General features: G+C 47.6%; 38 non-coding genes across 38 annotated transcripts; all 38 read left to right on the top strand.

The window, feature by feature from the left end:
* Nucleotides 1–210: 210 nt before the first annotated feature.
* On the top strand, nt 211–329 carry LOC140997067 (5S ribosomal RNA). Its single transcript, XR_012179031.1, has one exon. It is a non-coding gene; the product is annotated as a 5S ribosomal RNA (ribosomal RNA).
* Nucleotides 330–835: 506 nt separating this feature from the next.
* On the top strand, nt 836–954 carry LOC140997066 (5S ribosomal RNA). The gene has a single exon (XR_012179030.1). It is a non-coding gene; the product is annotated as a 5S ribosomal RNA (ribosomal RNA).
* Nucleotides 955–1,460: 506 nt separating this feature from the next.
* LOC140997065 (5S ribosomal RNA) lies at nt 1,461–1,579 on the top strand. The gene has a single exon (XR_012179029.1). It is a non-coding gene; the product is annotated as a 5S ribosomal RNA (ribosomal RNA).
* A 506-nt stretch (nt 1,580–2,085) lies between these two features.
* LOC140997063 (5S ribosomal RNA) lies at nt 2,086–2,204 on the top strand. The gene has a single exon (XR_012179027.1). It is a non-coding gene; the product is annotated as a 5S ribosomal RNA (ribosomal RNA).
* Nucleotides 2,205–2,710: 506 nt separating this feature from the next.
* Nucleotides 2,711–2,829, top strand: LOC140997062 (5S ribosomal RNA). Its single transcript, XR_012179026.1, has one exon. It is a non-coding gene; the product is annotated as a 5S ribosomal RNA (ribosomal RNA).
* A 506-nt stretch (nt 2,830–3,335) lies between these two features.
* Nucleotides 3,336–3,454, top strand: LOC140997061 (5S ribosomal RNA). Its single transcript, XR_012179025.1, has one exon. It is a non-coding gene; the product is annotated as a 5S ribosomal RNA (ribosomal RNA).
* A 506-nt stretch (nt 3,455–3,960) lies between these two features.
* LOC140997060 (5S ribosomal RNA) lies at nt 3,961–4,079 on the top strand. The gene has a single exon (XR_012179024.1). It is a non-coding gene; the product is annotated as a 5S ribosomal RNA (ribosomal RNA).
* Nucleotides 4,080–4,585: 506 nt separating this feature from the next.
* LOC140997059 (5S ribosomal RNA) lies at nt 4,586–4,704 on the top strand. The gene has a single exon (XR_012179023.1). It is a non-coding gene; the product is annotated as a 5S ribosomal RNA (ribosomal RNA).
* Nucleotides 4,705–5,210: 506 nt separating this feature from the next.
* Nucleotides 5,211–5,329, top strand: LOC140997058 (5S ribosomal RNA). The gene has a single exon (XR_012179022.1). It is a non-coding gene; the product is annotated as a 5S ribosomal RNA (ribosomal RNA).
* A 506-nt stretch (nt 5,330–5,835) lies between these two features.
* Nucleotides 5,836–5,954, top strand: LOC140997057 (5S ribosomal RNA). Its single transcript, XR_012179021.1, has one exon. It is a non-coding gene; the product is annotated as a 5S ribosomal RNA (ribosomal RNA).
* Nucleotides 5,955–6,460: 506 nt separating this feature from the next.
* On the top strand, nt 6,461–6,579 carry LOC140997056 (5S ribosomal RNA). The gene has a single exon (XR_012179020.1). It is a non-coding gene; the product is annotated as a 5S ribosomal RNA (ribosomal RNA).
* Nucleotides 6,580–7,085: 506 nt separating this feature from the next.
* Nucleotides 7,086–7,204, top strand: LOC140997055 (5S ribosomal RNA). Its single transcript, XR_012179019.1, has one exon. It is a non-coding gene; the product is annotated as a 5S ribosomal RNA (ribosomal RNA).
* A 506-nt stretch (nt 7,205–7,710) lies between these two features.
* On the top strand, nt 7,711–7,829 carry LOC140997054 (5S ribosomal RNA). Its single transcript, XR_012179018.1, has one exon. It is a non-coding gene; the product is annotated as a 5S ribosomal RNA (ribosomal RNA).
* Nucleotides 7,830–8,335: 506 nt separating this feature from the next.
* On the top strand, nt 8,336–8,454 carry LOC140997052 (5S ribosomal RNA). The gene has a single exon (XR_012179016.1). It is a non-coding gene; the product is annotated as a 5S ribosomal RNA (ribosomal RNA).
* A 506-nt stretch (nt 8,455–8,960) lies between these two features.
* LOC140996825 (5S ribosomal RNA) lies at nt 8,961–9,079 on the top strand. The gene has a single exon (XR_012178828.1). It is a non-coding gene; the product is annotated as a 5S ribosomal RNA (ribosomal RNA).
* A 506-nt stretch (nt 9,080–9,585) lies between these two features.
* On the top strand, nt 9,586–9,704 carry LOC140997051 (5S ribosomal RNA). Its single transcript, XR_012179015.1, has one exon. It is a non-coding gene; the product is annotated as a 5S ribosomal RNA (ribosomal RNA).
* A 506-nt stretch (nt 9,705–10,210) lies between these two features.
* LOC140997050 (5S ribosomal RNA) lies at nt 10,211–10,329 on the top strand. Its single transcript, XR_012179014.1, has one exon. It is a non-coding gene; the product is annotated as a 5S ribosomal RNA (ribosomal RNA).
* A 506-nt stretch (nt 10,330–10,835) lies between these two features.
* Nucleotides 10,836–10,954, top strand: LOC140997401 (5S ribosomal RNA). Its single transcript, XR_012179344.1, has one exon. It is a non-coding gene; the product is annotated as a 5S ribosomal RNA (ribosomal RNA).
* Nucleotides 10,955–11,460: 506 nt separating this feature from the next.
* LOC140997048 (5S ribosomal RNA) lies at nt 11,461–11,579 on the top strand. Its single transcript, XR_012179013.1, has one exon. It is a non-coding gene; the product is annotated as a 5S ribosomal RNA (ribosomal RNA).
* Nucleotides 11,580–12,132: 553 nt separating this feature from the next.
* LOC140997047 (5S ribosomal RNA) lies at nt 12,133–12,251 on the top strand. Its single transcript, XR_012179012.1, has one exon. It is a non-coding gene; the product is annotated as a 5S ribosomal RNA (ribosomal RNA).
* A 506-nt stretch (nt 12,252–12,757) lies between these two features.
* On the top strand, nt 12,758–12,876 carry LOC140997318 (5S ribosomal RNA). The gene has a single exon (XR_012179267.1). It is a non-coding gene; the product is annotated as a 5S ribosomal RNA (ribosomal RNA).
* Nucleotides 12,877–13,382: 506 nt separating this feature from the next.
* Nucleotides 13,383–13,501, top strand: LOC140997046 (5S ribosomal RNA). Its single transcript, XR_012179011.1, has one exon. It is a non-coding gene; the product is annotated as a 5S ribosomal RNA (ribosomal RNA).
* A 506-nt stretch (nt 13,502–14,007) lies between these two features.
* On the top strand, nt 14,008–14,126 carry LOC140997045 (5S ribosomal RNA). Its single transcript, XR_012179010.1, has one exon. It is a non-coding gene; the product is annotated as a 5S ribosomal RNA (ribosomal RNA).
* A 506-nt stretch (nt 14,127–14,632) lies between these two features.
* On the top strand, nt 14,633–14,751 carry LOC140997044 (5S ribosomal RNA). The gene has a single exon (XR_012179009.1). It is a non-coding gene; the product is annotated as a 5S ribosomal RNA (ribosomal RNA).
* Nucleotides 14,752–15,257: 506 nt separating this feature from the next.
* LOC140997403 (5S ribosomal RNA) lies at nt 15,258–15,376 on the top strand. The gene has a single exon (XR_012179346.1). It is a non-coding gene; the product is annotated as a 5S ribosomal RNA (ribosomal RNA).
* A 506-nt stretch (nt 15,377–15,882) lies between these two features.
* On the top strand, nt 15,883–16,001 carry LOC140997043 (5S ribosomal RNA). Its single transcript, XR_012179008.1, has one exon. It is a non-coding gene; the product is annotated as a 5S ribosomal RNA (ribosomal RNA).
* Nucleotides 16,002–16,507: 506 nt separating this feature from the next.
* On the top strand, nt 16,508–16,626 carry LOC140997042 (5S ribosomal RNA). The gene has a single exon (XR_012179007.1). It is a non-coding gene; the product is annotated as a 5S ribosomal RNA (ribosomal RNA).
* Nucleotides 16,627–17,132: 506 nt separating this feature from the next.
* LOC140997040 (5S ribosomal RNA) lies at nt 17,133–17,251 on the top strand. The gene has a single exon (XR_012179005.1). It is a non-coding gene; the product is annotated as a 5S ribosomal RNA (ribosomal RNA).
* Nucleotides 17,252–17,757: 506 nt separating this feature from the next.
* On the top strand, nt 17,758–17,876 carry LOC140997039 (5S ribosomal RNA). The gene has a single exon (XR_012179004.1). It is a non-coding gene; the product is annotated as a 5S ribosomal RNA (ribosomal RNA).
* A 506-nt stretch (nt 17,877–18,382) lies between these two features.
* On the top strand, nt 18,383–18,501 carry LOC140997038 (5S ribosomal RNA). Its single transcript, XR_012179003.1, has one exon. It is a non-coding gene; the product is annotated as a 5S ribosomal RNA (ribosomal RNA).
* A 506-nt stretch (nt 18,502–19,007) lies between these two features.
* On the top strand, nt 19,008–19,126 carry LOC140997037 (5S ribosomal RNA). Its single transcript, XR_012179002.1, has one exon. It is a non-coding gene; the product is annotated as a 5S ribosomal RNA (ribosomal RNA).
* Nucleotides 19,127–19,632: 506 nt separating this feature from the next.
* On the top strand, nt 19,633–19,751 carry LOC140997036 (5S ribosomal RNA). The gene has a single exon (XR_012179001.1). It is a non-coding gene; the product is annotated as a 5S ribosomal RNA (ribosomal RNA).
* A 506-nt stretch (nt 19,752–20,257) lies between these two features.
* Nucleotides 20,258–20,376, top strand: LOC140997035 (5S ribosomal RNA). The gene has a single exon (XR_012179000.1). It is a non-coding gene; the product is annotated as a 5S ribosomal RNA (ribosomal RNA).
* A 506-nt stretch (nt 20,377–20,882) lies between these two features.
* Nucleotides 20,883–21,001, top strand: LOC140997034 (5S ribosomal RNA). Its single transcript, XR_012178999.1, has one exon. It is a non-coding gene; the product is annotated as a 5S ribosomal RNA (ribosomal RNA).
* A 506-nt stretch (nt 21,002–21,507) lies between these two features.
* On the top strand, nt 21,508–21,626 carry LOC140997032 (5S ribosomal RNA). Its single transcript, XR_012178998.1, has one exon. It is a non-coding gene; the product is annotated as a 5S ribosomal RNA (ribosomal RNA).
* Nucleotides 21,627–22,132: 506 nt separating this feature from the next.
* LOC140997031 (5S ribosomal RNA) lies at nt 22,133–22,251 on the top strand. Its single transcript, XR_012178997.1, has one exon. It is a non-coding gene; the product is annotated as a 5S ribosomal RNA (ribosomal RNA).
* Nucleotides 22,252–22,757: 506 nt separating this feature from the next.
* On the top strand, nt 22,758–22,876 carry LOC140997030 (5S ribosomal RNA). The gene has a single exon (XR_012178996.1). It is a non-coding gene; the product is annotated as a 5S ribosomal RNA (ribosomal RNA).
* A 1,057-nt stretch (nt 22,877–23,933) lies between these two features.
* Nucleotides 23,934–24,052, top strand: LOC140997028 (5S ribosomal RNA). Its single transcript, XR_012178994.1, has one exon. It is a non-coding gene; the product is annotated as a 5S ribosomal RNA (ribosomal RNA).
* Nucleotides 24,053–24,493: the final 441 nt, after the last annotated feature.

The raw sequence follows: 24,493 nt of genomic DNA, 5'->3' as shown, positions 1-24,493 counted from the left end.
TTACCAATCCACTGACAGCTGTTTTCCATACAGCCAAAGCCTGGGAAATGTGAAAACAGGTGACGGCAGAGCTTGCTATGAAGGCTCATTTTTCATCCTGGTAACAGGATTTGCTTTATTTCTGGACGTACCCTACCTGCACTCCAAGGCAAAACAATGAAACGCCATCTGAGGGCATCTTTAAAAGGCCTTTTTCGGGGTGCACGTGTGGCTTACGGCCATACCACTCTGAACACGCCCGATCTCGTCCGATCTCGGAAGCTAAGCAGGGTCGGGCCTGGTTAGTACTTGGATGGGAGACCGCCTGGGAATACCAGGTGCTGTAAGCTTGTTGACTTCTCTCTACAGACACCAGGCGGCGCTGCAGCTTCTTCAGTGGAGACAGAGGGTTGAAAAAAACCAGCAGCCTGTCTCTGCTTTTCCGATCATGCAGGCTGTCTGTTAAGGTGGAGCAATGTAAATGGCTAGTCCTTCGCTTCCTGTCTCCACTTCATGCTGTTTTATGCTACTGCTTCATTCCATTTCAGAGGGAAATATGGTACATTTTCCTCCTCTAAACATGTAATTATTTGATCCAATCGAATGCATCAATGAAAACACTGCTGAGACAATGATGTGTCAGTGCTTACCAATCCACTGACAGCTGTTTTCCATACAGCCAAAGCCTGGGAAATGTGAAAACAGGTGACGGCAGAGCTTGCTATGAAGGCTCATTTTTCATCCTGGTAACAGGATTTGCTTTATTTCTGGACGTACCCTACCTGCACTCCAAGGCAAAACAATGAAACGCCATCTGAGGGCATCTTCAAAAGGCCTTTTTCGGGGTGCACGTGTGGCTTACGGCCATACCACTCTGAACACGCCCGATCTCGTCCGATCTCGGAAGCTAAGCAGGGTCGGGCCTGGTTAGTACTTGGATGGGAGACCGCCTGGGAATACCAGGTGCTGTAAGCTTTTTGACTTCTCTCTACAGACACCAGGCGGCGCTGCAGCTTCTTCAGTGGAGACAGAGGGTTGAAAAAAACCAGCAGCCTGTCTCTGCTTTTCCGATCATGCAGGCTGTCTGTTAAGGTGGAGCAATGTAAATGGCTAGTCCTTCGCTTCCTGTCTCCACTTCATGCTGTTTTATGCTACTGCTTCATTCCATTTCAGAGGGAAATATGGTACATTTTCCTCCTCTAAACATGTAATTATTTGATCCAATCGAATGCATCAATGAAAACACTGCTGAGACAATGATGTGTCAGTGCTTACCAATCCACTGACAGCTGTTTTCCATACAGCCAAAGCCTGGGAAATGTGAAAACAGGTGACGGCAGAGCTTGCTATGAAGGCTCATTTTTCATCCTGGTAACAGGATTTGCTTTATTTCTGGACGTACCCTACCTGCACTCCAAGGCAAAACAATGAAACGCCATCTGAGGGCATCTTTAAAAGGCCTTTTTCGGGGTGCACGTGTGGCTTACGGCCATACCACTCTGAACACGCCCGATCTCGTCCGATCTCGGAAGCTAAGCAGGGTCGGGCCTGGTTAGTACTTGGATGGGAGACCGCCTGGGAATACCAGGTGCTGTAAGCTTTTTGACTTCTCTCTACAGACACCAGGCGGCGCTGCAGCTTCTTCAGTGGAGACAGAGGGTTGAAAAAAACCAGCAGCCTGTCTCTGCTTTTCCGATCATGCAGGCTGTCTGTTAAGGTGGAGCAATGTAAATGGCTAGTCCTTCGCTTCCTGTCTCCACTTCATGCTGTTTTATGCTACTGCTTCATTCCATTTCAGAGGGAAATATGGTACATTTTCCTCCTCTAAACATGTAATTATTTGATCCAATCGAATGCATCAATGAAAACACTGCTGAGACAATGATGTGTCAGTGCTTACCAATCCACTGACAGCTGTTTTCCATACAGCCAAAGCCTGGGAAATGTGAAAACAGGTGACGGCAGAGCTTGCTATGAAGGCTCATTTTTCATCCTGGTAACAGGATTTGCTTTATTTCTGGACGTACCCTACCTGCACTCCAAGGCAAAACAATGAAACGCCATCTGAGGGCATCTTTAAAAGGCCTTTTTCGGGGTGCACGTGTGGCTTACGGCCATACCACTCTGAACACGCCCGATCTCGTCCGATCTCGGAAGCTAAGCAGGGTCGGGCCTGGTTAGTACTTGGATGGGAGACCGCCTGGGAATACCAGGTGCTGTAAGCTTGTTGACTTCTCTCTACAGACACCAGGCGGCGCTGCAGCTTCTTCAGTGGAGACAGAGGGTTGAAAAAAACCAGCAGCCTGTCTCTGCTTTTCCGATCATGCAGGCTGTCTGTTAAGGTGGAGCAATGTAAATGGCTAGTCCTTCGCTTCCTGTCTCCACTTCATGCTGTTTTATGCTACTGCTTCATTCCATTTCAGAGGGAAATATGGTACATTTTCCTCCTCTAAACATGTAATTATTTGATCCAATCGAATGCATCAATGAAAACACTGCTGAGACAATGATGTGTCAGTGCTTACCAATCCACTGACAGCTGTTTTCCATACAGCCAAAGCCTGGGAAATGTGAAAACAGGTGACGGCAGAGCTTGCTATGAAGGCTCATTTTTCATCCTGGTAACAGGATTTGCTTTATTTCTGGACGTACCCTACCTGCACTCCAAGGCAAAACAATGAAACGCCATCTGAGGGCATCTTTAAAAGGCCTTTTTCGGGGTGCACGTGTGGCTTACGGCCATACCACTCTGAACACGCCCGATCTCGTCCGATCTCGGAAGCTAAGCAGGGTCGGGCCTGGTTAGTACTTGGATGGGAGACCGCCTGGGAATACCAGGTGCTGTAAGCTTTTTGACTTCTCTCTACAGACACCAGGCGGCGCTGCAGCTTCTTCAGTGGAGACAGAGGGTTGAAAAAAACCAGCAGCCTGTCTCTGCTTTTCCGATCATGCAGGCTGTCTGTTAAGGTGGAGCAATGTAAATGGCTAGTCCTTCGCTTCCTGTCTCCACTTCATGCTGTTTTATGCTACTGCTTCATTCCATTTCAGAGGGAAATATGGTACATTTTCCTCCTCTAAACATGTAATTATTTGATCCAATCGAATGCATCAATGAAAACACTGCTGAGACAATGATGTGTCAGTGCTTACCAATCCACTGACAGCTGTTTTCCATACAGCCAAAGCCTGGGAAATGTGAAAACAGGTGACGGCAGAGCTTGCTATGAAGGCTCATTTTTCATCCTGGTAACAGGATTTGCTTTATTTCTGGACGTACCCTACCTGCACTCCAAGGCAAAACAATGAAACGCCATCTGAGGGCATCTTTAAAAGGCCTTTTTCGGGGTGCACGTGTGGCTTACGGCCATACCACTCTGAACACGCCCGATCTCGTCCGATCTCGGAAGCTAAGCAGGGTCGGGCCTGGTTAGTACTTGGATGGGAGACCGCCTGGGAATACCAGGTGCTGTAAGCTTTTTGACTTCTCTCTACAGACACCAGGCGGCGCTGCAGCTTCTTCAGTGGAGACAGAGGGTTGAAAAAAACCAGCAGCCTGTCTCTGCTTTTCCGATCATGCAGGCTGTCTGTTAAGGTGGAGCAATGTAAATGGCTAGTCCTTCGCTTCCTGTCTCCACTTCATGCTGTTTTATGCTACTGCTTCATTCCATTTCAGAGGGAAATATGGTACATTTTCCTCCTCTAAACATGTAATTATTTGATCCAATCGAATGCATCAATGAAAACACTGCTGAGACAATGATGTGTCAGTGCTTACCAATCCACTGACAGCTGTTTTCCATACAGCCAAAGCCTGGGAAATGTGAAAACAGGTGACGGCAGAGCTTGCTATGAAGGCTCATTTTTCATCCTGGTAACAGGATTTGCTTTATTTCTGGACGTACCCTACCTGCACTCCAAGGCAAAACAATGAAACGCCATCTGAGGGCATCTTTAAAAGGCCTTTTTCGGGGTGCACGTGTGGCTTACGGCCATACCACTCTGAACACGCCCGATCTCGTCCGATCTCGGAAGCTAAGCAGGGTCGGGCCTGGTTAGTACTTGGATGGGAGACCGCCTGGGAATACCAGGTGCTGTAAGCTTGTTGACTTCTCTCTACAGACACCAGGCGGCGCTGCAGCTTCTTCAGTGGAGACAGAGGGTTGAAAAAAAACAGCAGCCTGTCTCTGCTTTTCCGATCATGCAGGCTGTCTGTTAAGGTGGAGCAATGTAAATGGCTAGTCCTTCGCTTCCTGTCTCCACTTCATGCTGTTTTATGCTACTGCTTCATTCCATTTCAGAGGGAAATATGGTACATTTTCCTCCTCTAAACATGTAATTATTTGATCCAATCGAATGCATCAATGAAAACACTGCTGAGACAATGATGTGTCAGTGCTTACCAATCCACTGACAGCTGTTTTCCATACAGCCAAAGCCTGGGAAATGTGAAAACAGGTGACGGCAGAGCTTGCTATGAAGGCTCATTTTTCATCCTGGTAACAGGATTTGCTTTATTTCTGGACGTACCCTACCTGCACTCCAAGGCAAAACAATGAAACGCCATCTGAGGGCATCTTTAAAAGGCCTTTTTCGGGGTGCACGTGTGGCTTACGGCCATACCACTCTGAACACGCCCGATCTCGTCCGATCTCGGAAGCTAAGCAGGGTCGGGCCTGGTTAGTACTTGGATGGGAGACCGCCTGGGAATACCAGGTGCTGTAAGCTTGTTGACTTCTCTCTACAGACACCAGGCGGCGCTGCAGCTTCTTCAGTGGAGACAGAGGGTTGAAAAAAACCAGCAGCCTGTCTCTGCTTTTCCGATCATGCAGGCTGTCTGTTAAGGTGGAGCAATGTAAATGGCTAGTCCTTCGCTTCCTGTCTCCACTTCATGCTGTTTTATGCTACTGCTTCATTCCATTTCAGAGGGAAATATGGTACATTTTCCTCCTCTAAACATGTAATTATTTGATCCAATCGAATGCATCAATGAAAACACTGCTGAGACAATGATGTGTCAGTGCTTACCAATCCACTGACAGCTGTTTTCCATACAGCCAAAGCCTGGGAAATGTGAAAACAGGTGACGGCAGAGCTTGCTATGAAGGCTCATTTTTCATCCTGGTAACAGGATTTGCTTTATTTCTGGACGTACCCTACCTGCACTCCAAGGCAAAACAATGAAACGCCATCTGAGGGCATCTTTAAAAGGCCTTTTTCGGGGTGCACGTGTGGCTTACGGCCATACCACTCTGAACACGCCCGATCTCGTCCGATCTCGGAAGCTAAGCAGGGTCGGGCCTGGTTAGTACTTGGATGGGAGACCGCCTGGGAATACCAGGTGCTGTAAGCTTTTTGACTTCTCTCTACAGACACCAGGCGGCGCTGCAGCTTCTTCAGTGGAGACAGAGGGTTGAAAAAAACCAGCAGCCTGTCTCTGCTTTTCCGATCATGCAGGCTGTCTGTTAAGGTGGAGCAATGTAAATGGCTAGTCCTTCGCTTCCTGTCTCCACTTCATGCTGTTTTATGCTACTGCTTCATTCCATTTCAGAGGGAAATATGGTACATTTTCCTCCTCTAAACATGTAATTATTTGATCCAATCGAATGCATCAATGAAAACACTGCTGAGACAATGATGTGTCAGTGCTTACCAATCCACTGACAGCTGTTTTCCATACAGCCAAAGCCTGGGAAATGTGAAAACAGGTGACGGCAGAGCTTGCTATGAAGGCTCATTTTTCATCCTGGTAACAGGATTTGCTTTATTTCTGGACGTACCCTACCTGCACTCCAAGGCAAAACAATGAAACGCCATCTGAGGGCATCTTTAAAAGGCCTTTTTCGGGGTGCACGTGTGGCTTACGGCCATACCACTCTGAACACGCCCGATCTCGTCCGATCTCGGAAGCTAAGCAGGGTCGGGCCTGGTTAGTACTTGGATGGGAGACCGCCTGGGAATACCAGGTGCTGTAAGCTTTTTGACTTCTCTCTACAGACACCAGGCGGCGCTGCAGCTTCTTCAGTGGAGACAGAGGGTTGAAAAAAACCAGCAGCCTGTCTCTGCTTTTCCGATCATGCAGGCTGTCTGTTAAGGTGGAGCAATGTAAATGGCTAGTCCTTCGCTTCCTGTCTCCACTTCATGCTGTTTTATGCTACTGCTTCATTCCATTTCAGAGGGAAATATGGTACATTTTCCTCCTCTAAACATGTAATTATTTGATCCAATCGAATGCATCAATGAAAACACTGCTGAGACAATGATGTGTCAGTGCTTACCAATCCACTGACAGCTGTTTTCCATACAGCCAAAGCCTGGGAAATGTGAAAACAGGTGACGGCAGAGCTTGCTATGAAGGCTCATTTTTCATCCTGGTAACAGGATTTGCTTTATTTCTGGACGTACCCTACCTGCACTCCAAGGCAAAACAATGAAACGCCATCTGAGGGCATCTTTAAAAGGCCTTTTTCGGGGTGCACGTGTGGCTTACGGCCATACCACTCTGAACACGCCCGATCTCGTCCGATCTCGGAAGCTAAGCAGGGTCGGGCCTGGTTAGTACTTGGATGGGAGACCGCCTGGGAATACCAGGTGCTGTAAGCTTGTTGACTTCTCTCTACAGACACCAGGCGGCGCTGCAGCTTCTTCAGTGGAGACAGAGGGTTGAAAAAAAACAGCAGCCTGTCTCTGCTTTTCCGATCATGCAGGCTGTCTGTTAAGGTGGAGCAATGTAAATGGCTAGTCCTTCGCTTCCTGTCTCCACTTCATGCTGTTTTATGCTACTGCTTCATTCCATTTCAGAGGGAAATATGGTACATTTTCCTCCTCTAAACATGTAATTATTTGATCCAATCGAATGCATCAATGAAAACACTGCTGAGACAATGATGTGTCAGTGCTTACCAATCCACTGACAGCTGTTTTCCATACAGCCAAAGCCTGGGAAATGTGAAAACAGGTGACGGCAGAGCTTGCTATGAAGGCTCATTTTTCATCCTGGTAACAGGATTTGCTTTATTTCTGGACGTACCCTACCTGCACTCCAAGGCAAAACAATGAAACGCCATCTGAGGGCATCTTTAAAAGGCCTTTTTCGGGGTGCACGTGTGGCTTACGGCCATACCACTCTGAACACGCCCGATCTCGTCCGATCTCGGAAGCTAAGCAGGGTCGGGCCTGGTTAGTACTTGGATGGGAGACCGCCTGGGAATACCAGGTGCTGTAAGCTTTTTGACTTCTCTCTACAGACACCAGGCGGCGCTGCAGCTTCTTCAGTGGAGACAGAGGGTTGAAAAAAACCAGCAGCCTGTCTCTGCTTTTCCGATCATGCAGGCTGTCTGTTAAGGTGGAGCAATGTAAATGGCTAGTCCTTCGCTTCCTGTCTCCACTTCATGCTGTTTTATGCTACTGCTTCATTCCATTTCAGAGGGAAATATGGTACATTTTCCTCCTCTAAACATGTAATTATTTGATCCAATCGAATGCATCAATGAAAACACTGCTGAGACAATGATGTGTCAGTGCTTACCAATCCACTGACAGCTGTTTTCCATACAGCCAAAGCCTGGGAAATGTGAAAACAGGTGACGGCAGAGCTTGCTATGAAGGCTCATTTTTCATCCTGGTAACAGGATTTGCTTTATTTCTGGACGTACCCTACCTGCACTCCAAGGCAAAACAATGAAACGCCATCTGAGGGCATCTTTAAAAGGCCTTTTTCGGGGTGCACGTGTGGCTTACGGCCATACCACTCTGAACACGCCCGATCTCGTCCGATCTCGGAAGCTAAGCAGGGTCGGGCCTGGTTAGTACTTGGATGGGAGACCGCCTGGGAATACCAGGTGCTGTAAGCTTTTTGACTTCTCTCTACAGACACCAGGCGGCGCTGCAGCTTCTTCAGTGGAGACAGAGGGTTGAAAAAAACCAGCAGCCTGTCTCTGCTTTTCCGATCATGCAGGCTGTCTGTTAAGGTGGAGCAATGTAAATGGCTAGTCCTTCGCTTCCTGTCTCCACTTCATGCTGTTTTATGCTACTGCTTCATTCCATTTCAGAGGGAAATATGGTACATTTTCCTCCTCTAAACATGTAATTATTTGATCCAATCGAATGCATCAATGAAAACACTGCTGAGACAATGATGTGTCAGTGCTTACCAATCCACTGACAGCTGTTTTCCATACAGCCAAAGCCTGGGAAATGTGAAAACAGGTGACGGCAGAGCTTGCTATGAAGGCTCATTTTTCATCCTGGTAACAGGATTTGCTTTATTTCTGGACGTACCCTACCTGCACTCCAAGGCAAAACAATGAAACGCCATCTGAGGGCATCTTTAAAAGGCCTTTTTCGGGGTGCACGTGTGGCTTACGGCCATACCACTCTGAACACGCCCGATCTCGTCCGATCTCGGAAGCTAAGCAGGGTCGGGCCTGGTTAGTACTTGGATGGGAGACCGCCTGGGAATACCAGGTGCTGTAAGCTTTTTGACTTCTCTCTACAGACACCAGGCGGCGCTGCAGCTTCTTCAGTGGAGACAGAGGGTTGAAAAAAACCAGCAGCCTGTCTCTGCTTTTCCGATCATGCAGACTGTCTGTTAAGGTGGAGCAATGTAAATGGCTAGTCCTTCGCTTCCTGTCTCCACTTCATGCTGTTTTATGCTACTGCTTCATTCCATTTCAGAGGGAAATATGGTACATTTTCCTCCTCTAAACATGTAATTATTTGATCCAATCGAATGCATCAATGAAAACACTGCTGAGACAATGATGTGTCAGTGCTTACCAATCCACTGACAGCTGTTTTCCATACAGCCAAAGCCTGGGAAATGTGAAAACAGGTGACGGCAGAGCTTGCTATGAAGGCTCATTTTTCATCCTGGTAACAGGATTTGCTTTATTTCTGGACGTACCCTACCTGCACTCCAAGGCAAAACAATGAAACGCCATCTGAGGGCATCTTTAAAAGGCCTTTTTCGGGGTGCACGTGTGGCTTACGGCCATACCACTCTGAACACACCCGATCTCGTCCGATCTCGGAAGCTAAGCAGGGTCGGGCCTGGTTAGTACTTGGATGGGAGACCGCCTGGGAATACCAGGTGCTGTAAGCTTTTTGACTTCTCTCTACAGACACCAGGCGGCGCTGCAGCTTCTTCAGTGGAGACAGAGGGTTGAAAAAAACCAGCAGCCTGTCTCTGCTTTTCCGATCATGCAGGCTGTCTGTTAAGGTGGAGCAATGTAAATGGCTAGTCCTTCGCTTCCTGTCTCCACTTCATGCTGTTTTATGCTACTGCTTCATTCCATTTCAGAGGGAAATATGGTACATTTTCCTCCTCTAAACATGTAATTATTTGATCCAATCGAATGCATCAATGAAAACACTGCTGAGACAATGATGTGTCAGTGCTTACCAATCCACTGACAGCTGTTTTCCATACAGCCAAAGCCTGGGAAATGTGAAAACAGGTGACGGCAGAGCTTGCTATGAAGGCTCATTTTTCATCCTGGTAACAGGATTTGCTTTATTTCTGGACGTACCCTACCTGCACTCCAAGGCAAAACAATGAAACGCCATCTGAGGGCATCTTTAAAAGGCCTTTTTCGGGGTGCACGTGTGGCTTACGGCCATACCACTCTGAACACGCCCGATCTCGTCCGATCTCGGAAGCTAAGCAGGGTCGGGCCTGGTTAGTACTTGGATGGGAGACCGCCTGGGAATACCAGGTGCTGTAAGCTTTTTGACTTCTCTCTACAGACACCAGGCGGCGCTGCAGCTTCTTCAGTGGAGACAGAGGGTTGAAAAAAACCAGCAGCCTGTCTCTGCTTTTCCGATCATGCAGGCTGTCTGTTAAGGTGGAGCAATGTAAATGGCTAGTCCTTCGCTTCCTGTCTCCACTTCATGCTGTTTTATGCTACTGCTTCATTCCATTTCAGAGGGAAATATGGTACATTTTCCTCCTCTAAACATGTAATTATTTGATCCAATCGAATGCATCAATGAAAACACTGCTGAGACAATGATGTGTCAGTGCTTACCAATCCACTGACAGCTGTTTTCCATACAGCCAAAGCCTGGGAAATGTGAAAACAGGTGACGGCAGAGCTTGCTATGAAGGCTCATTTTTCATCCTGGTAACAGGATTTGCTTTATTTCTGGACGTACCCTACCTGCACTCCAAGGCAAAACAATGAAACGCCATCTGAGGGCATCTTTAAAAGGCCTTTTTCGGGGTGCACGTGTGGCTTACGGCCATACCACTCTGAACACGCCCGATCTCGTCCGATCTCGGAAGCTAAGCAGGGTCGGGCCTGGTTAGTACTTGGATGGGAGACCGCCTGGGAATACCAGGTGCTGTAAGCTTTTTGACTTCTCTCTACAGACACCAGGCGGCGCTGCAGCTTCTTCAGTGGAGACAGAGGGTTGAAAAAAACCAGCAGCCTGTCTCTGCTTTTCCGATCATGCAGGCTGTCTGTTAAGGTGGAGCAATGTAAATGGCTAGTCCTTCGCTTCCTGTCTCCACTTCATGCTGTTTTATGCTACTGCTTCATTCCATTTCAGAGGGAAATATGGTACATTTTCCTCCTCTAAACATGTAATTATTTGATCCAATCGAATGCATCAATGAAAACACTGCTGAGACAATGATGTGTCAGTGCTTACCAATCCACTGACAGCTGTTTTCCATACAGCCAAAGCCTGGGAAATGTGAAAACAGGTGACGGCAGAGCTTGCTATGAAGGCTCATTTTTCATCCTGGTAACAGGATTTGCTTTATTTCTGGACGTACCCTACCTGCACTCCAAGGCAAAACAATGAAACGCCATCTGAGGGCATCTTTAAAAGGCCTTTTTCGGGGTGCACGTGTGGCTTACGGCCATACCACTCTGAACACGCCCGATCTCGCCCGATCTCGGAAGCTAAGCAGGGTCGGGCCTGGTTAGTACTTGGATGGGAGACCGCCTGGGAATACCAGGTGCTGTAAGCTTTTTCACTTCTCTCTACAGACACCAGGCGGCGCTGCAGCTTCTTCAGTGGAGACAGAGGGTTGAAAAAAACCAGCAGCCTGTCTCTGCTTTTCCGATCATGCAGGCTGTCTGTTAAGGTGGAGCAATGTAAATGGCTAGTCCTTCGCTTCCTGTCTCCACTTCATGCTGTTTTATGCTACTGCTTCATTCCATTTCAGAGGGAAATATGGTACATTTTCCTCCTCTAAACATGTAATTATTTGATCCAATCGAATGCATCAATGAAAACACTGCTGAGACAATGATGTGTCAGTGCTTACCAATCCACTGACAGCTGTTTTCCATACAGCCAAAGCCTGGGAAATGTGAAAACAGGTGACGGCAGAGCTTGCTATGAAGGCTCATTTTTCATCCTGGTAACAGGATTTGCTTTATTTCTGGACGTACCCTACCTGCACTCCAAGGCAAAACAATGAAACGCCATCTGAGGGCATCTTTAAAAGGCCTTTTTCGGGGTGCACGTGTGGCTTACGGCCATACCACTCTGAACACGCCCGATCTCGTCCGATCTCGGAAGCTAAGCAGGGTCGGGCCTGGTTAGTACTTGGATGGGAGACCGCCTGGGAATACCAGGTGCTGTAAGCTTTTTGACTTCTCTCTACAGACACCAGGCGGCGCTGCAGCTTCTTCAGTGGAGACTTCTCTCTACAGACACCAGGCGGCGCTGCAGCTTCTTCAGTGGAGACAGAGGGTTGAAAAAAACCAGCAGCCTGTCTCTGCTTTTCCGATCATGCAGGCTGTCTGTTAAGGTGGAGCAATGTAAATGGCTAGTCCTTCGCTTCCTGTCTCCACTTCATGCTGTTTTATGCTACTGCTTCATTCCATTTCAGAGGGAAATATGGTACATTTTCCTCCTCTAAACATGTAATTATTTGATCCAATCGAATGCATCAATGAAAACACTGCTGAGACAATGATGTGTCAGTGCTTACCAATCCACTGACAGCTGTTTTCCATACAGCCAAAGCCTGGGAAATGTGAAAACAGGTGACGGCAGAGCTTGCTATGAAGGCTCATTTTTCATCCTGGTAACAGGATTTGCTTTATTTCTGGACGTACCCTACCTGCACTCCAAGGCAAAACAATGAAACGCCATCTGAGGGCATCTTCAAAAGGCCTTTTTCGGGGTGCACGTGTGGCTTACGGCCATACCACTCTGAACACGCCCGATCTCGTCCGATCTCGGAAGCTAAGCAGGGTCGGGCCTGGTTAGTACTTGGATGGGAGACCGCCTGGGAATACCAGGTGCTGTAAGCTTTTTCACTTCTCTCTACAGACACCAGGCGGCGCTGCAGCTTCTTCAGTGGAGACAGAGGGTTGAAAAAAACCAGCAGCCTGTCTCTGCTTTTCCGATCATGCAGGCTGTCTGTTAAGGTGGAGCAATGTAAATGGCTAGTCCTTCGCTTCCTGTCTCCACTTCATGCTGTTTTATGCTACTGCTTCATTCCATTTCAGAGGGAAATATGGTACATTTTCCTCCTCTAAACATGTAATTATTTGATCCAATCGAATGCATCAATGAAAACACTGCTGAGACAATGATGTGTCAGTGCTTACCAATCCACTGACAGCTGTTTTCCATACAGCCAAAGCCTGGGAAATGTGAAAACAGGTGACGGCAGAGCTTGCTATGAAGGCTCATTTTTCATCCTGGTAACAGGATTTGCTTTATTTCTGGACGTACCCTACCTGCACTCCAAGGCAAAACAATGAAACGCCATCTGAGGGCATCTTTAAAAGGCCTTTTTCGGGGTGCACGTGTGGCTTACGGTCATACCACTCTGAACACGCCCGATCTCGTCCGATCTCGGAAGCTAAGCAGGGTCGGGCCTGGTTAGTACTTGGATGGGAGACCGCCTGGGAATACCAGGTGCTGTAAGCTTTTTCACTTCTCTCTACAGACACCAGGCGGCGCTGCAGCTTCTTCAGTGGAGACAGAGGGTTGAAAAAAACCAGCAGCCTGTCTCTGCTTTTCCGATCATGCAGGCTGTCTGTTAAGGTGGAGCAATGTAAATGGCTAGTCCTTCGCTTCCTGTCTCCACTTCATGCTGTTTTATGCTACTGCTTCATTCCATTTCAGAGGGAAATATGGTACATTTTCCTCCTCTAAACATGTAATTATTTGATCCAATCGAATGCATCAATGAAAACACTGCTGAGACAATGATGTGTCAGTGCTTACCAATCCACTGACAGCTGTTTTCCATACAGCCAAAGCCTGGGAAATGTGAAAACAGGTGACGGCAGAGCTTGCTATGAAGGCTCATTTTTCATCCTGGTAACAGGATTTGCTTTATTTCTGGACGTACCCTACCTGCACTCCAAGGCAAAACAATGAAACGCCATCTGAGGGCATCTTTAAAAGGCCTTTTTCGGGGTGCACGTGTGGCTTACGGCCATACCACTCTGAACACGCCCGATCTCGTCCGATCTCGGAAGCTAAGCAGGGTCGGGCCTGGTTAGTACTTGGATGGGAGACCGCCTGGGAATACCAGGTGCTGTAAGCTTTTTGACTTCTCTCTACAGACACCAGGCGGCGCTGCAGCTTCTTCAGTGGAGACAGAGGGTTGAAAAAAACCAGCAGCCTGTCTCTGCTTTTCCGATCATGCAGGCTGTCTGTTAAGGTGGAGCAATGTAAATGGCTAGTCCTTCGCTTCCTGTCTCCACTTCATGCTGTTTTATGCTACTGCTTCATTCCATTTCAGAGGGAAATATGGTACATTTTCCTCCTCTAAACATGTAATTATTTGATCCAATCGAATGCATCAATGAAAACACTGCTGAGACAATGATGTGTCAGTGCTTACCAATCCACTGACAGCTGTTTTCCATACAGCCAAAGCCTGGGAAATGTGAAAACAGGTGACGGCAGAGCTTGCTATGAAGGCTCATTTTTCATCCTGGTAACAGGATTTGCTTTATTTCTGGACGTACCCTACCTGCACTCCAAGGCAAAACAATGAAACGCCATCTGAGGGCATCTTTAAAAGGCCTTTTTCGGGGTGCACGTGTGGCTTACGGCCATACCACTCTGAACACGCCCGATCTCGTCCGATCTCGGAAGCTAAGCAGGGTCGGGCCTGGTTAGTACTTGGATGGGAGACCGCCTGGGAATACCAGGTGCTGTAAGCTTTTTGACTTCTCTCTACAGACACCAGGCGGCGCTGCAGCTTCTTCAGTGGAGACAGAGGGTTGAAAAAAAACAGCAGCCTGTCTCTGCTTTTCCGATCATGCAGGCTGTCTGTTAAGGTGGAGCAATGTAAATGGCTAGTCCTTCGCTTCCTGTCTCCACTTCATGCTGTTTTATGCTACTGCTTCATTCCATTTCAGAGGTAAATATGGTACATTTTCCTCCTCTAAACATGTAATTATTTGATCCAATCGAATGCATCAATGAAAACACTGCTGAGACAATGATGTGTCAGTGCTTACCAATCCACTGACAGCTGTTTTCCATACAGCCAAAGCCTGGGAAATGTGAAAACAGGTGACGGCAGAGCTTGCTATGAAGGCTCATTTTTCATCCTGGTAACAGGATTTGCTTTATTTCTGGACGTACCCTACCTGCACTCCAAGGCAAAACAATGAAACGCCATCTGAGGGCATCTTTAAAAGGCCTTTTTCGGGGTGCACGTGTGGCTTACGGCCATACCACTCTGAACACGCCCGATCTCGTCCGATCTCGGAAGCTAAGCAGGGTCGGGCCTGGTTAGTACTTGGATGGGAGACCGCCTGGGAATACCAGGTGCTGTAAGCTTTTTGACTTCTCTCTACAGACACCAGGCGGCGCTGCAGCTTCTTCAGTGGAGACAGAGGGTTGAAAAAAACCAGCAGCCTGTCTCTGCTTTTCCGATCATGCAGGCTGTCTGTTAAGGTGGAGCAATGTAAATGGCTAGTCCTTCGCTTCCTGTCTCCACTTCATGCTGTTTTATGCTACTGCTTCATTCCATTTCAGAGGGAAATATGGTACATTTTTCTCCTCTAAACATGTAATTATTTGATCCAATCGAATGCATCAATGAAAACACTGCTGAGACAATGATGTGTCAGTGCTTACCAATCCACTGACAGCTGTTTTCCATACAGCCAAAGCCTGGGAAATGTGAAAACAGGTGACGGCAGAGCTTGCTATGAAGGCTCATTTTTCATCCTGGTAACAGGATTTGCTTTATTTCTGGACGTACCCTACCTGCACTCCAAGGCAAAACAATGAAACGCCATCTGAGGGCATCTTTAAAAGGCCTTTTTCGGGGTGCACGTGTGGCTTACGGCCATACCACTCTGAACACGCCCGATCTCGTCCGATCTCGGAAGCTAAGCAGGGTCGGGCCTGGTTAGTACTTGGATGGGAGACCGCCTGGAAATACCAGGTGCTGTAAGCTTTTTGACTTCTCTCTACAGACACCAGGCGGCGCTGCAGCTTCTTCAGTGGAGACAGAGGGTTGAAAAAAACCAGCAGCCTGTCTCTGCTTTTCCGATCATGCAGGCTGTCTGTTAAGGTGGAGCAATGTAAATGGCTAGTCCTTCGCTTCCTGTCTCCACTTCATGCTGTTTTATGCTACTGCTTCATTCCATTTCAGAGGGAAATATGGTACATTTTCCTCCTCTAAACATGTAATTATTTGATCCAATCGAATGCATCAATGAAAACACTGCTGAGACAATGATGTGTCAGTGCTTACCAATCCACTGACAGCTGTTTTCCATACAGCCAAAGCCTGGGAAATGTGAAAACAGGTGACGGCAGAGCTTGCTATGAAGGCTCATTTTTCATCCTGGTAACAGGATTTGCTTTATTTCTGGACGTACCCTACCTGCACTCCAAGGCAAAACAATGAAACGCCATCTGAGGGCATCTTCAAAAGGCCTTTTTCGGGGTGCACGTGTGGCTTACGGCCATACCACTCTGAACACGCCCGATCTCGTCCGATCTCGGAAGCTAAGCAGGGTCGGGCCTGGTTAGTACTTGGATGGGAGACCGCCTGGGAATACCAGGTGCTGTAAGCTTTTTCACTTCTCTCTACAGACACCAGGCGGCGCTGCAGCTTCTTCAGTGGAGACAGAGGGTTGAAAAAAACCAGCAGCCTGTCTCTGCTTTTCCGATCATGCAGGCTGTCTGTTAAGGTGGAGCAATGTAAATGGCTAGTCCTTCGCTTCCTGTCTCCACTTCATGCTGTTTTATGCTACTGCTTCATTCCATTTCAGAGGGAAATATGGTACATTTTCCTCCTCTAAACATGTAATTATTTGATCCAATCGAATGCATCAATGAAAACACTGCTGAGACAATGATGTGTCAGTGCTTACCAATCCACTGACAGCTGTTTTCCATACAGCCAAAGCCTGGGAAATGTGAAAACAGGTGACGGCAGAGCTTGCTATGAAGGCTCATTTTTCATCCTGGTAACAGGATTTGCTTTATTTCTGGACGTACCCTACCTGCACTCCAAGGCAAAACAATGAAACGCCATCTGAGGGCATCTTTAAAAGGCCTTTTTCGGGGTGCACGTGTGGCTTACGGCCATACCACTCTGAACACGCCCGATCTCGTCCGATCTCGGAAGCTAAGCAGGGTCGGGCCTGGTTAGTACTTGGATGGGAGACCGCCTGGGAATACCAGGTGCTGTAAGCTTTTTGACTTCTCTCTACAGACACCAGGCGGCGCTGCAGCTTCTTCAGTGGAGACAGAGGGTTGAAAAAAACCAGCAGCCTGTCTCTGCTTTTCCGATCATGCAGGCTGTCTGTTAAGGTGGAGCAATGTAAATGGCTAGTCCTTCGCTTCCTGTCTCCACTTCATGCTGTTTTATGCTACTGCTTCATTCCATTTCAGAGGGAAATATGGTACATTTTCCTCCTCTAAACATGTAATTATTTGATCCAATCGAATGCATCAATGAAAACACTGCTGAGACAATGATGTGTCAGTGCTTACCAATCCACTGACAGCTGTTTTCCATACAGCCAAAGCCTGGGAAATGTGAAAACAGGTGACGGCAGAGCTTGCTATGAAGGCTCATTTTTCATCCTGGTAACAGGATTTGCTTTATTTCTGGACGTACCCTACCTGCACTCCAAGGCAAAACAATGAAACGCCATCTGAGGGCATCTTCAAAAGGCCTTTTTCGGGGTGCACGTGTGGCTTACGGCCATACCACTCTGAACACGCCCGATCTCGTCCGATCTCGGAAGCTAAGCAGGGTCGGGCCTGGTTAGTACTTGGATGGGAGACCGCCTGGGAATACCAGGTGCTGTAAGCTTTTTCACTTCTCTCTACAGACACCAGGCGGCGCTGCAGCTTCTTCAGTGGAGACAGAGGGTTGAAAAAAACCAGCAGCCTGTCTCTGCTTTTCCGATCATGCAGGCTGTCTGTTAAGGTGGAGCAATGTAAATGGCTAGTCCTTCGCTTCCTGTCTCCACTTCATGCTGTTTTATGCTACTGCTTCATTCCATTTCAGAGGGAAATATGGTACATTTTCCTCCTCTAAACATGTAATTATTTGATCCAATCGAATGCATCAATGAAAACACTGCTGAGACAATGATGTGTCAGTGCTTACCAATCCACTGACAGCTGTTTTCCATACAGCCAAAGCCTGGGAAATGTGAAAACAGGTGACGGCAGAGCTTGCTATGAAGGCTCATTTTTCATCCTGGTAACAGGATTTGCTTTATTTCTGGACGTACCCTACCTGCACTCCAAGGCAAAACAATGAAACGCCATCTGAGGGCATCTTTAAAAGGCCTTTTTCGGGGTGCACGTGTGGCTTACGGCCATACCACTCTGAACACGCCCGATCTCGTCCGATCTCGGAAGCTAAGCAGGGTCGGGCCTGGTTAGTACTTGGATGGGAGACCGCCTGGGAATACCAGGTGCTGTAAGCTTTTTCACTTCTCTCTACAGACACCAGGCGGCGCTGCAGCTTCTTCAGTGGAGACAGAGGGTTGAAAAAAACCAGCAGCCTGTCTCTGCTTTTCCAATCATGCAGGCTGTCTGTTAAGGTGGAGCAATGTAAATGGCTAGTCCTTCGCTTCCTGTCTCCACTTCATGCTGTTTTATGCTACTGCTTCATTCCATTTCAGAGGGAAATATGGTACATTTTCCTCCTCTAAACATGTAATTATTTGATCCAATCGAATGCATCAATGAAAACACTGCTGAGACAATGATGTGTCAGTGCTTACCAATCCACTGACAGCTGTTTTCCATACAGCCAAAGCCTGGGAAATGTGAAAACAGGTGACGGCAGAGCTTGCTATGAAGGCTCATTTTTCATCCTGGTAACAGGATTTGCTTTATTTCTGGACGTACCCTACCTGCACTCCAAGGCAAAACAATGAAACGCCATCTGAGGGCATCTTTAAAAGGCCTTTTTCGGGGTGCACGTGTGGCTTACGGCCATACCACTCTGAACACGCCCGATCTCGTCCGATCTCGGAAGCTAAGCAGGGTCGGGCCTGGTTAGTACTTGGATGGGAGACCGCCTGGGAATACCAGGTGCTGTAAGCTTTTTGACTTCTCTCTACAGACACCAGGCGGCGCTGCAGCTTCTTCAGTGGAGACAGTGGGTTGAAAAAAACCAGCAGCCTGTCTCTGCTTTTCCGATCATGCAGGCTGTCTGTTAAGGTGGAGCAATGTAAATGGCTAGTCCTTCGCTTCCTGTCTCCACTTCATGCTGTTTTATGCTACTGCTTCATTCCATTTCAGAGGGAAATATGGTACATTTTCCTCCTCTAAACATGTAATTATTTGATCCAATCGAATGCATCAATGAAAACACTGCTGAGACAATGATGTGTCAGTGCTTACCAATCCACTGACAGCTGTTTTCCATACAGCCAAAGCCTGGGAAATGTGAAAACAGGTGACGGCAGAGCTTGCTATGAAGGCTCATTTTTCATCCTGGTAACAGGATTTGCTTTATTTCTGGACGTACCCTACCTGCACTCCAAGGCAAAACAATGAAACGCCATCTGAGGGCATCTTTAAAAGGCCTTTTTCGGGGTGCACGTGTGGCTTACGGCCATACCACTCTGAACACGCCCGATCTCGTCCGATCTCGGAAGCTAAGCAGGGTCGGGCCTGGTTAGTACTTGGATGGGAGACCGCCTGGGAATACCAGGTGCTGTAAGCTTGTTGACTTCTCTCTACAGACACCAGGCGGCGCTGCAGCTTCTTCAGTGGAGACAGAGGGTTGAAAAAAAACATCAGCCTGTCTCTGCTTTTCCGATCATGCAGGCTGTCTGTTAAGGTGGAGCAATGTAAATGGCTAGTCCTTCGCTTCCTGTCTCCACTTCATGCTGTTTTATGCTACTGCTTCATTCCATTTCAGAGGGAAATATGGTACATTTTCCTCCTCTAAACATGTAATTATTTGATCCAATCGAATGCATCAATGAAAACACTGCTGAGACAATGATGTGTCAGTGCTTACCAATCCACTGACAGCTGTTTTCCATACAGCCAAAGCCTGGGAAATGTGAAAACAGGTGACGGCAGAGCTTGCTATGAAGGCTCATTTTTCATCCTGGTAACAGGATTTGCTTTATTTCTGGACGTACCCTACCTGCACTCCAAGGCAAAACAATGAAACGCCATCTGAGGGCATCTTTAAAAGGCCTTTTTCGGGGTGCACGTGTGGCTTACGGCCATACCACTCTGAACACGCCCGATCTCGTCCGATCTCGGAAGCTAAGCAGGGTCGGGCCTGGTTAGTACTTGGATGGGAGACCGCCTGGGAATACCAGGTGCTGTAAGCTTTTTGACTTCTCTCTACAGACACCAGGCGGCGCTGCAGCTTCTTCAGTGGAGACAGAGGGTTGAAAAAAACCAGCAGCCTGTCTCTGCTTTTCCGATCATGCAGGCTGTCTGTTAAGGTGGAGCAATGTAAATGGCTAGTCCTTCGCTTCCTGTCTCCACTTCATGCTGTTTTATGCTACTGCTTCATTCCATTTCAGAGGGAAATATGGTACATTTTCCTCCTCTAAACATGTAATTATTTGATCCAATCGAATGCATCAATGAAAACACTGCTGAGACAATGATGTGTCAGTGCTTACCAATCCACTGACAGCTGTTTTCCATACAGCCAAAGCCTGGGAAATGTGAAAACAGGTGACGGCAGAGCTTGCTATGAAGGCTCATTTTTCATCCTGGTAACAGGATTTGCTTTATTTCTGGACGTACCCTACCTGCACTCCAAGGCAAAACAATGAAACGCCATCTGAGGGCATCTTTAAAAGGCCTTTTTCGGGGTGCACGTGTGGCTTACGGCCATACCACTCTGAACACGCCCGATCTCGTCCGATCTCGGAAGCTAAGCAGGGTCGGGCCTGGTTAGTACTTGGATGGGAGACCGCCTGGGAATACCAGGTGCTGTAAGCTTTTTGACTTCTCTCTACAGACACCAGGCGGCGCTGCAGCTTCTTCAGTGGAGACAGTGGGTTGAAAAAAACCAGCAGCCTGTCTCTGCTTTTCCGATCATGCAGGCTGTCTGTTAAGGTGGAGCAATGTAAATGGCTAGTCCTTCGCTTCCTGTCTCCACTTCATGCTGTTTTATGCTACTGCTTCATTCCATTTCAGAGGGAAATATGGTACATTTTCCTCCTCTAAACATGTAATTATTTGATCCAATCGAATGCATCAATGAAAACACTGCTGAGACAATGATGTGTCAGTGCTTACCAATCCACTGACAGCTGTTTTCCATACAGCCAAAGCCTGGGAAATGTGAAAACAGGTGACGGCAGAGCTTGCTATGAAGGCTCATTTTTCATCCTGGTAACAGGATTTGCTTTATTTCTGGACGTACCCTACCTGCACTCCAAGGCAAAACAATGAAACGCCATCTGAGGGCATCTTTAAAAGGCCTTTTTCGGGGTGCACGTGTGGCTTACGGCCATACCACTCTGAACACGCCCGATCTCGTCCGATCTCGGAAGCTAAGCAGGGTCGGGCCTGGTTAGTACTTGGATGGGAGACCGCCTGGGAATACCAGGTGCTGTAAGCTTTTTGACTTCTCTCTACAGACACCAGGCGGCGCTGCAGCTTCTTCAGTGGAGACAGAGGGTTGAAAAAAACCAGCAGCCTGTCTCTGCTTTTCCGATCATGCAGGCTGTCTGTTAAGGTGGAGCAATGTAAATGGCTAGTCCTTCGCTTCCTGTCTCCACTTCATGCTGTTTTATGCTACTGCTTCATTCCATTTCAGAGGGAAATATGGTACATTTTCCTCCTCTAAACATGTAATTATTTGATCCAATCGAATGCATCAATGAAAACACTGCTGAGACAATGATGTGTCAGTGCTTACCAATCCACTGACAGCTGTTTTCCATACAGCCAAAGCCTGGGAAATGTGAAAACAGGTGACGGCAGAGCTTGCTATGAAGGCTCATTTTTCATCCTGGTAACAGGATTTGCTTTATTTCTGGACGTACCCTACCTGCACTCCAAGGCAAAACAATGAAACGCCATCTGAGGGCATCTTTAAAAGGCCTTTTTCGGGGTGCACGTGTGGCTTACGGCCATACCACTCTGAACACGCCCGATCTCGTCCGATCTCGGAAGCTAAGCAGGGTCGGGCCTGGTTAGTACTTGGATGGGAGACCGCCTGGGAATACCAGGTGCTGTAAGCTTGTTGACTTCTCTCTACAGACACCAGGCGGCGCTGCAGCTTCTTCAGTGGAGACAGAGGGTTGAAAAAAAACATCAGCCTGTCTCTGCTTTTCCGATCATGCAGGCTGTCTGTTAAGGTGGAGCAATGTAAATGGCTAGTCCTTCGCTTCCTGTCTCCACTTCATGCTGTTTTATGCTACTGCTTCATTCCATTTCAGAGGGAAATATGGTACATTTTCCTCCTCTAAACATGTAATTATTTGATCCAATCGAATGCATCAATGAAAACACTGCTGAGACAATGATGTGTCAGTGCTTACCAATCCACTGACAGCTGTTTTCCATACAGCCAAAGCCTGGGAAATGTGAAAACAGGTGACGGCAGAGCTTGCTATGAAGGCTCATTTTTCATCCTGGTAACAGGATTTGCTTTATTTCTGGACGTACCCTACCTGCACTCCAAGGCAAAACAATGAAACGCCATCTGAGGGCATCTTTAAAAGGCCTTTTTCGGGGTGCACGTGTGGCTTACGGCCATACCACTCTGAACACGCCCGATCTCGTCCGATCTCGGAAGCTAAGCAGGGTCGGGCCTGGTTAGTACTTGGATGGGAGACCGCCTGGGAATACCAGGTGCTGTAAGCTTTTTGACTTCTCTCTACAGACACCAGGCGGCGCTGCAGCTTCTTCAGTGGAGACAGAGGGTTGAAAAAAACCAGCAGCCTGTCTCTGCTTTTCCGATCATGCAGGCTGTCTGTTAAGGTGGAGCAATGTAAATGGCTAGTCCTTCGGTTCCTGTCTCCACTTCATGCTGTTTTATGCTACTGCTTCATTCCATTTCAGAGGGAAATATGGTACATTTTCCTCCTCTAAACATGTAATTATTTGATCCAATCGAATGCATCAATGAAAACACTGCTGAGACAATGATGTGTCAGTGCTTACCAATCCACTGACAGCTGTTTTCCATACAGCCAAAGCCTGGGAAATGTGAAAACAGGTGACGGCAGAGCTTGCTATGAAGGCTCATTTTTCATCCTGGTAACAGGATTTGCTTTATTTCTGGACGTACCCTACCTGCACTCCAAGGCAAAACAATGAAACGCCATCTGAGGGCATCTTTAAAAGGCCTTTTTCGGGGTGCACGTGTGGCTTACGGCCATACCACTCTGAACACGCCCGATCTCGTCCGATCTCGGAAGCTAAGCAGGGTCGGGCCTGGTTAGTACTTGGATGGGAGACCGCCTGGGAATACCAGGTGCTGTAAGCTTTTTGACTTCTCTCTACAGACACCAGGCGGCGCTGCAGCTTCTTCAGTGGAGACAGAGGGTTGAAAAAAAACAGCAGCCTGTCTCTGCTTTTCCGATCATGCAGGCTGTCTGTTAAGGTGGAGCAATGTAAATGGCTAGTCCTTTGCTTCCTGTCTCCACTTCATGCTGTTTTATGCTACTGCTTCATTCCATTTCAGAGGGAAATATGGTACATTTTCCTCCTCTAAACATGTAATTATTTGATCCAATCGAATGCATCAATGAAAACACTGCTGAGACAATGATGTGTCAGTGCTTACCAATCCACTGACAGCTGTTTTCCATACAGCCAAAGCCTGGGAAATGTGAAAACAGGTGACGGCAGAGCTTGCTATGAAGGCTCATTTTTCATCCTGGTAACAGGATTTGCTTTATTTCTGGACGTACCCTACCTGCACTCCAAGGCAAAACAATGAAACGCCATCTGAGGGCGATCTCGGAAGCTAAGCAGGGTCGGGCCTGGTTAGTACTTGGATGGGAGACCGCCTGGGAATACCAGGTGCTGTAAGCTTTTTGACTTCTCTCTACAGACACCAGGCGGCGCTGCAGCTTCTTCAGTGGAGACAGAGGGTTGAAAAAAAACAGCAGCCTGTCTCTGCTTTTCCGATCATGCAGGCTGTCTGTTAAGGTGGAGCAATGTAAATGGCTAGTCCTTTGCTTCCTGTCTCCACTTCATGCTGTTTTATGCTACTGCTTCATTCCATTTCAGAGGGAAATATGGTACATTTTCCTCCTCTAAACATGTAATTATTTGATCCAATCGAATGCATCAATGAAAACACTGCTGAGACAATGATGTGTCAGTGCTTACCAATCCACTGACAGCTGTTTTCCATACAGCCAAAGCCTGGGAAATGTGAAAACAGGTGACGGCAGAGCTTGCTATGAAGGCTCATTTTTCATCCTGGTAACAGGATTTGCTTTATTTCTGGACGTACCCTACCTGCACTCCAAGGCAAAACAATGAAACGCCATCTGAGGGCATCTTTAAAAGTCCTTTTTCGGGGTGCACGTGTGGCTTACGGCCATACCACTCTGAACACGCCCGATCTCGTCCGATCTCGGAAGCTAAGCAGGGTCGGGCCTGGTTAGTACTTGGATGGGAGACCGCCTGGGAATACCAGGTGCTGTAAGCTTTTTGACTTCTCTCTACAGACACCAGGCGGCGCTGCAGCTTCTTCAGTGGAGACAGAGGGTTGAAAAAAACCAGCAGCCTGTCTCTGCTTTTCCGATCATGCAGGCTGTCTGTTAAGGTGGAGCAATGTAAATGGCTAGTCCTTCGCTTCCTGTCTCCACTTCATGCTGTTTTATGCTACTGCTTCATTCCATTTCAGAGGGAAATATGGTACATTTTCCTCCTCTAAACATGTAATTATTTGATCCAATCGAATGCATCAATGAAAACACTGCTGAGACAATGATGTGTCAGTGCTTACCAATCCACTGACAGCTGTTTTCCATACAGCCAAAGCCTGGGAAATGTGAAAACAGGTGACGGCAGAGCTTGCTATGAAGGCTCATTTTTCATCCTGGTAACAGGATTTGCTTTATTTCTGGACGTACCCTACCTGCACTCC

Source organism: Pagrus major, chromosome 5 (genome assembly GCF_040436345.1).
Source record: "Pagrus major chromosome 5, Pma_NU_1.0".
NCBI lineage: Eukaryota > Metazoa > Chordata > Actinopteri > Spariformes > Sparidae > Pagrus > Pagrus major.
Note: the sequence above shows the minus strand (reverse complement) of the source record. Positions and strands in the feature narration are given on the sequence as shown.